This window comes from Balaenoptera physalus (genome assembly GCF_965194825.1).
Source record: "Balaenoptera physalus genome assembly, chromosome: 13".
Classification (NCBI taxonomy): Eukaryota; Metazoa; Chordata; class Mammalia; order Artiodactyla; family Balaenopteridae; genus Balaenoptera; species Balaenoptera physalus.
Window position 1 is genome coordinate 51,987,870 of NC_138892.1, and position 12,050 is coordinate 51,999,919.

Sequence of the window (12,050 nt, forward strand, 5' to 3'; positions counted from 1 at the left end):
TTGGAGCTGGGTCCTTTAAGGTGAATGGGAGCTTGGCACATATTTGATGAGAGTGGGGATAAGTAGTATGTTCCAGTTAGAAGAAACAGCATGTGATAATGTAGGTATAAAAGCATAAAGTACAAAGGACACAGAAGAAGTTCACTGTCCGGAAGAAGGGAGGGTGCAGGAGGGAAGGGGGATTGGTGGCAGGGCAGGAAAAATTGAGACGGGGCCAGCTTGGTACAGGACCAAACATGCTAAGGAGTCTGGATTTTTTATTCACTAGGGGTTCCCACTAAAAGTGCAGTTTCCCGGACCCCATCACAATGTTATTTAAATTAGAATCTCTGAGGAAAATCTGGGAGTCTGTATTTTAACAAACACCTCAAGTTTGGAGGTCACTGCTATAAGTCAGAGGGTGCTACTGAATACTTTAAAACAGAGTGAAATAATCAGATTTGTGTTTCAGAAAGATGACTTTGGGACTCACAGAGGATGTCTTGAAAAGGGGAGCAGGTAGACACAAACATCTGTGGCAATAGTCATAGCACTCTCCCAGTTCTTTCCAACACACAGATTGCCAAGCCCTGTCTTTTCTGGAGATGATCTTAGCTGAAGTTAAGGACTTTGTGGAGGGGACTTGATCCAAGCTGCCAGCATTGCCTCATGCCTCTGAATTGGTCAGGCTAAAAGGGTAATCCAGACACAAAGATGCTCCAGAGTGGATTGTTAGATTACACTGGCCAACAAGACTTGCCAAGTGTCTCATTATTGAACTCATTTATTATTCCATGTTCAATAGTAGGAGTGTGGTGGTTATGGTTGAATGGCACTTAGCATCTATTCCACTCCCCTTCCAGTGTAGCGGCTTTCAAACTTTTTTTTAAAGAAAAACATATTACATTGCAGTGCAGTATATGCATATGTGTGTGTTGCACAAAACATAACTTACCCTTACTAAGTTGATGCCCTCTGAAATTTTTATTCTATTTTATTTCTTTCAGTGCTTTCATGATTCACTAATGATGAGTCCTGATCCCCAGAGTGAAAGCCATTGCCGTAACGTGCTTTCCTGTATAACAGAGGCTAGAAAGCTAAAGACTGCATTTTCCACCCACTTCAGCTAAAGTTCCAGGTGTTTTTGGCTCTGCAAACCCAATGCCCTTGTATTGCTTTTGCTATTTCTGCTGGCAAGTGTGTCATGGAAGTGTTTGGTCTTTCTTGGCAATGACAACAGAGGTTTAGTCATTAGCATAGGTGCTTTTCACAGGTATCAAGAAGAAAAGCAAGGGGTGTCCATTTTTGCTGGTGAAGTTTGTATCAGTCACAGAATGGTCTGGAATCTGCAGCATTCGTGGCTTTGTAAGCATGGTACCTTCTTACTCATGTAAACTTCTGATTGCAGTGGCTTCAAGGTCAAGGCGGTGACCAAGTTCTGAGTGGTAGGAGCTGCGTGGGTGCCCAGTACTGTGGTGGGACTGGGGAGAGGGGAGGAAAGTTACCAAAAGGTCCCCCTAGAGACTGTCTGCCCTTCCAACGATCTACATGCCACTTAAAAACCTGCAGTAAATCTCTGCCTAGAGAGGATTCTGTTCTCTGCAACAGAACCCTGGACACAAGTAACCAGTCCCGCTGAAGTACTAATGAAGTACTAAGTCACGGGGGCTCAGGACTTGCCTAAGCCTTCACCTGTCAAACTTAATCTGGGTCCAGCCACAAAAATGAATGAAGGACAACTATATCTAACAGCATGGGCAAATCAGAAACAGAAAATTGAATAAAAATAGCAAAACACACAAGTATTTTGTTCTGTTTATATAAAGTTTAGAAAACAAACAAATTAAACCATATTGCTTAGAGATCCATATTTAAGGAACAGATCTATTAAAAAAAAAGGGGTTTACCATAAAAGTCAGAATGGTGGGCATGTGATCATTAAGGGTCATGGAGAGACTTCTGAGGTGCTGGCTATGTTCTATTTTTTACCTAAATGGTGATTTCGCAGGTGTTTGATTTATGTACTTTTCTATATGTGCATTATATTTTACATTCTCTCCCATACACAAAGGATGAAAAATTGCAACAATAAACAAAAATTTGAATTGGAATTCATACAACTTAAGATCATCCAGTCTTATCTACTCATCTGATGCTTGAATCTCCCCACAACATTTTCTGTCCTCTGCTTGACCCCTTCTGAAGAGCTGGAGTTGCGCAGTTGTCGCTCATGAGAGCAGTAACACACCCAGGCAAATAACATTTGAGTCTCCAAGCATTATTGTCATGTACCTGTGACTGTCCACCCTCTTCCCTCAAGTCCCAGCTGCCAGGTCACTGAAGACCATATTTAAAGACCTCAAAAGGATCCTCAAACCTAACATTGAAACTTAGCACCCTCAGGACATAACTTCCTTCCCTCTGACCCTTGGGTAACATAGCTTCTTTTATTCAGCAGGGAGATATCTATTTGTTATTTGTTGTTATTATTATAAGAGCCAAGACAGCAATGATCAGTACCAAAGCAGAAAAAGAGATACATAACATATGGGTTACCTTGGAGTATGAGTTGCTTTCTTTTTCAAATGGTCTGCTGAGTTTGGGAAGGGGAATTGGGAGAGCAGAAATGAGAGGTGAGACGGAAAGAAAACTCCACCTTCCCTGTAGCCTTATTTCATATTTTCTGATTTTACAGGATGATCTGGTGAGTTGAGTAGGTAAGAGACAAGTGTCCTGGATCTAAATGATCATCCAATGAAGGAAAAGTCACAGTATAAAGGTTTCCACTTCTCCAGTCTTCAAGGAGAGATACAGTGTATCTGGGGTGTGGGGACTAAAGTCAGGATTAAATGTTAATACCTGAAATCTTTTCAAGCAAAAGGTGCCATGTCAACTTCAAAGTATACATGTGCCTTATGAGGTGAACTTTTTGTTTTTAAAGAAACATAGCCTCGGGGCTTCCCTGGTGGCGCAGTGGTTGAGAGTCTGCCTGCCAATGCAGGGGACACTGGTTCGAGCCCTGGTCTGGGAAGATCCCACATGCCGCAGAGCGACTGGGCCCGTGAGCCACAACTACTGAGCCTGCGCGTCTGGAGCTTGTGCTCCGCAACAGGAGGGGCCGCGACAGTGAGAGGCCCGCGCACCGCGATGAGGAGTGGCCCCCGCTCGCCGCAACTAGAGAAAGCCCTCGCACAGAAACCAAGACCCAACACAGCCATAAATAAATAAATAAATAAATAAATAAATAAATAAATAAATAAAATTAAAAAAAAAAAAAAAAGAAACATAGCCTCTGCAGGAAAACTTTTCCCAAATTTTTTCACCTTTTCCTGGTGCTTCATAATCCTTAAAAGATTTTTCAGCTGATAGGAGATTTCTGAAACAATGGGCATGATACATAAGGATAATATGTCTTTTGTTTGTCCAGTAAATATTTGCTGAATGAATCACAATGAACAAATTTAAAAAATTACATCACTATTAGAAATTAGGTGGCTCTTTTTGATATATACAAAAGTTACCCATTTCCATGAGAATGACTTCTGAGAATTACAGGTAATGATTCTATTACAACAAAAGACAAAAAAGTAGCATTGCCTTTCTACTCCATGCAGGCAAAGGAAAGTTGAAAAGTAAAGCCATTATCTGGATAATTCAGACAAAAAATCAACTATTGAGGGAAAGGAGGCCCTTTTTTTCCTGGCCCAAATTCATTTGAGCCATCCAATAACTTGACCCACTAGAGTGGAATATGGCATTCAAGAGGCTTGTCTTGGCTCGTTTCCAGTGGGTTTTAGTTACTGAATTCTTTAAAGGACATTGTTCAAACATGGTCTCCCATGTAACTGGGTTCTAAGGCATGAGCTGCAAGAACCTTGACATCACCACGTGACTCCAGAGTATTCTTCCATTGGATCAAATTATGCAGAAAATCACTCTCATTCCAGTTTACGTTTCTGGGTTAGACAAAAGCAAAGTGGATTGCCCAAGATTTGCTCCACAGTAATTACATGCGAATACTTGAAAGCTCTGCCTGAAAAGTGTGTGAATAAATATGATCCCCGTTCCTAGATGGCGTAGATAGAAGCAAATGGGCCAAAGGTGACAGTTATTTGGCAGTACCTCACTCAATACCCCTGCCTGCCACGTTCTTGGTTCCTCTGAACACACCTTTGATTACTGAAAGAATTGTGTTGATTTCATGAATGGTAGAAATCATGACACTTGAACTGCCCGCCATTCCAACCTTCTTTCATGACTCTAATGTGCTCCCTGAACACTTATTTAACAATTGGGGAAAAAAAAACAAAAAACAAAAAACACAAGGATGTCTTGCAGAGAGTAACCATGTTGCAGAAATAGCAACAGTGGCCTTTTGCTTGCTTTCCTTTGCTGACCATGCCTGAGCAAGGTTTTTTGTAAGATGACCTGGAGTTGGGCATTCTGCCCACGTGCACACCTGGCAGCTCGAATCTTCCTATCCTTGGGAACTCGGATACATGCTGAGTTCCCATTTTCTTTGACTGCAAAACAGACAAGGACCAGCTGGTTAGTGCTGACACGGCTCGCACTACTGGCGGGAACACTACTTAAGTGTTCTGCGTTTGCTCATTATTTATCAATGGGGAGATATTTCTCCAGAGAAAAGCATGTCCTTTGTCTCCTGATGGAAAGTCCGTTCTTCCAATGGGGGATGTCCTAGAAAGCAAAAAAATTGGTAATTCATTTCCCATGTGTGAGTCCCACGTGTAATTCTCCATGTGTAAGTTTTCATTTTAAAGGTTCGAATTCAAATATAGGAAATGAATTGTGGCCCTAGAAATACCAGATACTTAACTTTTTCCCATAGCAATATGATTTTTAATAGCTGAATATGCCATCTCTCCTTGAACAGGTTGCTTTTATCACCAGTTTGAAGCATAGATTATTGTTATAAGTACTATTAATTATTTGAAGATAACTTCACACTGGAAATAATTTTTAACATACCCTGCCTCAAGGCACCAAATAATGCAATGCTGGGTTTAGTGTGTTCATGTAGGCAAAGAGCTTTCCTGTGTGGCTACGTGGACCTCATATGAACCTGCAGGCTCTGGGAGACAGAAAAGTGGAAAATCAAACAGTAATAAAGTGTAGCGAAGGCGCTTCTGATTTTCCAACGTTATGTGGGATAACATAAAAAATGTAATAAAGGAATTTTTTATCCCTTTACCTGAAGTTAAAAGCTCCCAAGCTCTCCTTCTTTTCCTCCTCTTCCTTTTCTTCTCTCCCTTCCCTTCTCTGTCTCCTTCTCTTCTCTTTTCTTATTCTTTTTGGTCTTGTTAGATCGAATATCAGGGTCTCTTTGCTCTTTGAATTATTCATGTTACTCCGATTAACGTTGGATTCATATTCATCCAAAGAAACTTACTTTTGCTTAAGTTTTCCAACCATGAAACTAACAGAGCATGATGGAAATGTAACTGATACTTAGCTATTGTCCTGGAAATAGATCCCATTACAATTATATGTAAGAGATATTTTAAAATAACTGTAAAACAGGAGGGATATTTATGCTCTTCTGAAGATGAATAGACTTATTTATAGGTAGAGAGACATTCCAGAAGATAAGCTAAAATTAATCATATTGCTGAAGTTTTCAAAGAGGTCAGAGTCCAAATTAAATATAGAAGGGCAAACCGGTTTCTTCCTCTTGCGTATTTTAATGAAGACTAGAGAGGCTAGAGAAATATTTATATTCTTTTATTCATATTTTCAGGATTGCCTCATGTCTCGATTTTTTTCCCAAATCTCTCATTTAAGTGAGGGTACTTCAAAGTGAATATGGGTATTCTCAACTCCTCATATCTTAAAAAAGAAAAAAAGGAAGAATTAATAGGGACTGGAAATTTAAAAACAACAGATGTACTAAAAGTGTGATTACTGCCATGAGTAAGACATACGGGGGAGTGCCACCACTTTATGTAGCCTTGGTTGAGGGCTGATTGTATCATAGAGAAACTGGAGCCCCAGAGCCATGCTAAGACCATCTCTAGGAAATGACTGCTGATTTGCCTTGGAGTGAAAGAGATAAGCTGTTTCTCTCTAAACATAGCTCTCTAACTGCTTTGTGGTTAACAAGATGCCCTGCTAAGAACTGTGGGTAATTCATTTAAGGCTGAATATTGAACTGTGATGTGTGATGAGGGAGGAAACTGAGCTCCCAAACACTGGCTGCATTACTCTGAAGGAACTGAAACGTAGAGAGGGACCAGCTCTTTGCCTTCTCCACAAAGGTGCGGACACACGTGAGCTGGACTCCAGAATCCAAGGTCAGAAAGAGACCCCCAACAGTACCACATGGGCTGAAGTGACATCGCTTCCATTCTGGCCCCAGATTTTTTTTTTTTTTTTTCCTTCACAGAGCTACATACTTCACTTGTGATGCCTTAAGCAAGAAAGCAATGTCTTCAGACAGTGGCTGAGATAAGAAAGACTAGGTGAAGCTGAGTCCCAGGCACAGTGGTGTGCATGTTGATATCACTGAGTTATGAACTATTTCCTTTTAATCCAGTTTCAAAAGATGACTTCCTCCATATGCAGTTAATTCCACATATAACTACAAGGAACTGCATATTTTCGAACAGTTGTGTCATCAGTATGAATGTTTAAACAATCTCTGTGGTCTTTTTCCCACAAACTGATTTAACATGTATATAAAAAGGCTTTTGGAATGAGCACTTTACATTTGCTTCTCAAACTTCAGCGTCTGTTTTTAGTAAATATTGAAGATGAAACTTCCCCCATTCATGCCTGGAGCACTGGCCAATTGCAACTGAGGAATGCAGTTCTTGGGCTTTTCATGAATAAAATTCTCTGGTTGTGAACCTAGTCTTTCTCAGGCCATGTCAACAGGACCACAACTGAATGGATGTGAGATAAAGCACTCATGGCAGTTGGTTGAACTGGCTACAGATTATTCTAATTAATATCAAAAGACAGTGGGCTCCACACAGACTGGTTCAAATCCTGACTCTGTACAGGGGGGGACCATGTATCCCTGTGTGTCCATAGTGGCCCCAGTTCACTCTTAATGCTCCTGTGTAACCATTAATAGTGTCCCTTTCAAAAATGTCCCAGTTTAAGCTAGAATGTATATGATAGCTCTACGAATAGCAAAAGCCATTTTAGATCTCTGTGCCCTTGCTTTTTATGGGTGCAGCAATATGTGTTGGGCCTCTGGTCCTAGAGACCCATTTTATAGGCCAAAATCATCAAAATTGATCATGAAAATAACTTAGGGTTAACTAAAACACAACTACACATGTGACATAATAAGTTATTGACAAATTAAGGTATCATTTTTCTCCCCACATATTTGTTTTGTCTTCTTCTCTCATTTCAAGTAGGAACCAGTCCTTTGTGTGCTTCCTTGCCTCAGGGATTTTTGCAGGACAGAAGGCAGATGCCCCTGAAAAGTCTGTAGTTCTTCTTGTGTTGTTGCAAAGGCCTACGGCCACTGAAGAAATAAAAGTGCTCCAGACTCTAAGGAAGAGGGATGAGGCTTTGGAGGGCAGAGAGTCAGAGAGAGAAGCTCTTCATCTTAAGGAGGTAGAGGAACAAGACTGCAGGCTCTGCAGAGAAGGTGAGCAGAGGAGGTGGCGACTTAAAACCGGAGCAGGATCAGCTATGCAATCTGGGGGACTCGGTGCAAAATGAAACCATGGCGGCCCTTGTTCAAATTTCAAGATGGCCACAGCAGAGCGCTAAAACAAATTCAGGGCTCTTCTGAGCATGGAGCCCTGTGAAACTACACAGTCATATGGCCATGCAGCTACCCCTGCCCAGAGGAGATGGCTTCCTGATGTGCCTAGAGGCACCCTCTGCAAAGTCCCCTAATCCCAAGTGGTGCTGCCAAAATCCAGGGCCCCACTGTGGGCTCCACAGAGCAATAACAATGGTACCTTAAAAGACTGGAGAATAGAGCCCCTTCCTCAATTGTCTTCATTCCAAGTAAACCTTCTGGATTCTGGTGTGACTCTCGGAAGGAGAGGGGTTCCCAATAAGGATGAGCTAGCAATTCTTGCCATCTCAGAGGAAGGATGGTGCCTGAGAGTCAGAAAACTAAGCTGATTTAAAGAAAGAAATTGATATGTTTTGCACACTTCAGTTTGTGGACTAAAATTTATTCCACATATGCTTTTACAAATATTTAAGTTTATAAAACCAAATGTTTAATATAAGATCCACATTGTAAATATTCCTTTGAGAGTATTTTTCTGCATGGACTGGAATGGCTGAGCTTCTTAAAATGTAAGTCCATAAAGTGGAGGGGAAGATGCCTGCTTTCTTGGTAAACCTCCCTGAAATACCCACAGGCTTTCTTCACCACTGCAAGGATTTTTGCTCTGCATTTAAAATTCAGATTGTTTGTCTCAAACGTTTTCCTTATCCATTTCATGTGCAAAAATGCTCTGAGAGTCACTGAATGGTAGGTTCTGTGGGATGAGAAGTGCCATGGTTTGGGTTCACTGATAGTATATGTGAACATCTTATTTATGACAGTAAATGTTTTTTAAAAAGTTGTTATTCTCTGTAATAGCGTGTGATATTTGAGCAAGTTACTTAACCTGCTCTCCTTATCTGTAAAATGAGGATCATACCTACCTCTTGGGGTGCTATCAGGACTCAATCAGATGACAGAGAGAGTACCCAGCATATATGAAATGCTAAACGGTTGCTGAGTCTTGGACATGACTCTGCCATGTTAATCACACAATGGTGACCCAGTTTTTAGTTCATGGGTTACCTCAAGCTTTTGTTCCCCTCGTTGTAAATGAGAGAACTTCTACCCACCATGAAGTTCCGGGAATTTTTTTGTTTTAACAGTAAGATAATTGTCTTCTCCCCCAAAACACAAGTTAGCACCAATCTCCTCAGATGCCCGTGGACCACAGAACAGATTATTTCATGCTGCTGCCAGCTACTTCTGGCCTTGGGCAGATATTGGATCATTGAGGATTAGAATCAAAAAGGACCAGAGATCACAGTCTTCAGTAGTGACTTAGAAACTCCTGGGGGCGCCCAAGGGGCTCCCAAGAACATGTGGTCCCAGACACCTCCTCCCCACTTGCCAGAGCAAACTCCAACTGTATCTGTTTTACACATTGTCCATCTAAGTAAGATTTTATTTAACAAAAGGGCACAGCTAAAACAATAAATAAATAAAAAGACCCTTTGAAAATCATGGATGTGCTCCAACCCCTGCATTTTAGAGTTGATGAAATTTAGAACTAGAAGATTGTTTTAACCAATATCACCCAGCTAGTTTGTGGCAGAGCCAGGAGTACACTGAGGTCAGCTCCCAGTCCTATGCAGTTTTCATTCTAGCAGGCTGCTTCTTGAAGAAAGATGGAGATGACACCGCAGATGTTGTAGGGTCAAGATTTACATCTTACAAATCAGATATATCAAAACAGTAGCTTATGTATTTGTTTTCTATAACAGATTTAACCTCACTCTGAAGCTCTCATTCCTACAGACGGCAGAAATAAATTTGCTAAACAGCCTCTTTCAGGGTGAAAAAAAGGGGGGGCCGTATTCATGCAGTTCAACCACTGAACTTCCCTATCAGAGACAATTCTCTACCTTCTGAGGCTCTCCCTTCTCCCTTCTTCTCAAGATGGCATCTGGACGTTGGAGAAGTTTATGGACCCTCATGGAGCAGGAGGAGGAATGTGTAACCCGCAGGTTGTCTTCCTCTGCAGGCTCCTGCTGTTCTGCAGCTGAGGTAGGACTCCTCTCAGTCTTTGGGCATCAGATTCTTTGGGCATGTATCCTCCCTACATGTGCTATGTAAGTGTTTGCAGCTGGTGTAATTTGCGGTCTGCTCTCTCCGCATGGGCCATCTATGGTGATAGCTCTCAGGGAGCTAGGCCATCTCTCCCTGGGAAAATTCTAACCAGGGTACCAGTGCCATGGGAAGGCCATCTTCAGAAAGGAACTGACTGCAGTTCAGGGAAGCTCCTCTTTATCAGCCACCTAAACAACTGAAAATTAACTAGAGTTTTGAATACCTTCTTGTCTTAACTGTTTTTTGAAGTAAAAAAATTAAAAGCAGACACATAATTACTTTAAAACCTTGGTCTTCTTGTTAAAGACAGCAGAGTAAAAACACTTATGCCATTCCTCTTCCTAAAAGTCCAATGAAAACAATAAATAGAACAAAAACAGAAGGAAAAAATCTCCGTATCATGAATGAAGCAAGGAAACAGCTACAATCCCAAACCACAAACTATGAAGAACACCTGCTAAATATTGGGGACATAGGTGGGGCTGAGGGAGGCCCTTAATGCTGACAAATGCCTCCTTGGATCTCAAACAGGATCTATATTTCTCTAAAATTAAGTGAGGCAGCCCTAAAAAGTCAAGCCAATGATCCTTTGCTTAGAGAGGGGAGGTTGAAAGATATGAATGAGACATGGGAGAAACAGGGACTGTCCTTAAGAGATACTGAGTAATAGAGGCTACAAATTTTTCACTTATTTGTACTTTTCTGAGTTTTTGGACAAATTTTTATGAGTACTATTTACCAAAACAATAGCCATTCTAACAATAAGTAAAAGCTAAAATCAAAACAACAACAACCCTTTGTGTGTAAGAGGGTTAAAGGATAATTAACAGCTACCTCAGAATTCTTCTTAGGGAGGAATAGTCTTCATTATAATTTCTTAATAGGTTATTGAGTGTAAAAAGATAAATCAGACCCAGAGTCTGGAAGAAGAGGGGAGAATAGAGTGAAGGCTGAATTGTTCTGCATTCAAATATGGGCACAATTAGTAGGGTGAGATGATTACTCTTGAGAGGTAAGCAGGAAGAGAAGGATCAAGGGACCGAAGAAACAATAGGAGGGGAGGGTGGAAGGTAGTGTTAGAACCTGAGTTAGCAGAAATGGCCAAGTCTCTCTAGTCTTGACAGTTCTGAGGTTTTTAAGTTATTTGCATTACTTTGAAAAAGACCTTGGCTTCCCTCTGCCTTCTGCTACACCCACAAAGATCTTGGTTTTTATTGATTGATTGATTTGATTGATTTGGTTGCCTGGTTGGTTGGTTGGTTGGTTGGTTGAGTACGTATTAAGGGAACCAAAGGGATGAGACAGCACTTCTGGGTTGGAGATGATCAGCAGAAGTATGAGCTCTGAATCAGAGCTCATTAGGGAAGCCACAAGCTCCTCTCACTTCCACCTCCAGCCCATCCACTGCCTAATCCAAACTCCTTCCCCACAGCTGCAAAGGGGTTTGAGCCACTTTCATTTGCACCTTAACTGTCCTCTGGATTAACTATGCCATAGATTTGGGTTGAAAAGGAGAAGGATGGGGCCACTTTGATAGAGCCAAAGTAGGTAGGCATGATAAGGAGCAGTGAAGAGGGGCAAACAGAACAGAGAGATCACCATGGTTTCTGTTCACAGGTGACCGTTCCCCATCTTGAATGGCCACCTGTATCCTATCTACACACCCACCCTAATTCTCTCTAGACCACTTCCTTTCTCCCAGTTCATCAACCACATGTTCAAAAAAAAAATATCCAGGGGTTTCCCTGGTGGCGCAGTGGTTGAGAATCTGCCTGCCAATGCAGGGGACACTGGTTCGAGCCCTGGTCTGGGAAGATCCCACATGCCGCAGAGCGACTGGGCCCGTGAGCCACAACTACTGAGCCTGCGCGTCTGGAGCCTGTGCTCCGCAACAAGAGAGGCCACGATAGTGAGAGGCCCGCGCACCGCGATGAAGAGTGGCCCCCACTTGCCGCAACTAGAGAAAGCCCTCGCACAGAAATGAAGACCCAACACAGCGATAAATAAATAAATAAATAAATAAATAAATAAATAATAAATAAATAAAAAAGAGAGAGTACATGGAAGGGGAAAAGAAAGGCTTATTTAAAAAAAAAAACATCCAACAGATGAGAAAGAGGGTAACACAATGATTCTTACTAGTATCTGGAGCCCCTTTAAGATCTCAGTCCTTGCTAATATAGCTCAATAATATTTTGAGTCCAGAACACATTTCTTCTCATTCTACGGTCTTTCGTCT

General features: G+C 41.5%; 1 long non-coding RNA gene across 1 annotated transcript in view; it reads right to left on the bottom strand.

Annotated features, from left to right (window-relative positions):
* The window catches only part of LOC309642028, a 111,516-nt gene that overhangs the window by 8,282 nt on the left and 91,184 nt on the right, over positions 1–12,050 (bottom strand). The gene's annotated exons all lie outside the window — the stretch shown is intronic.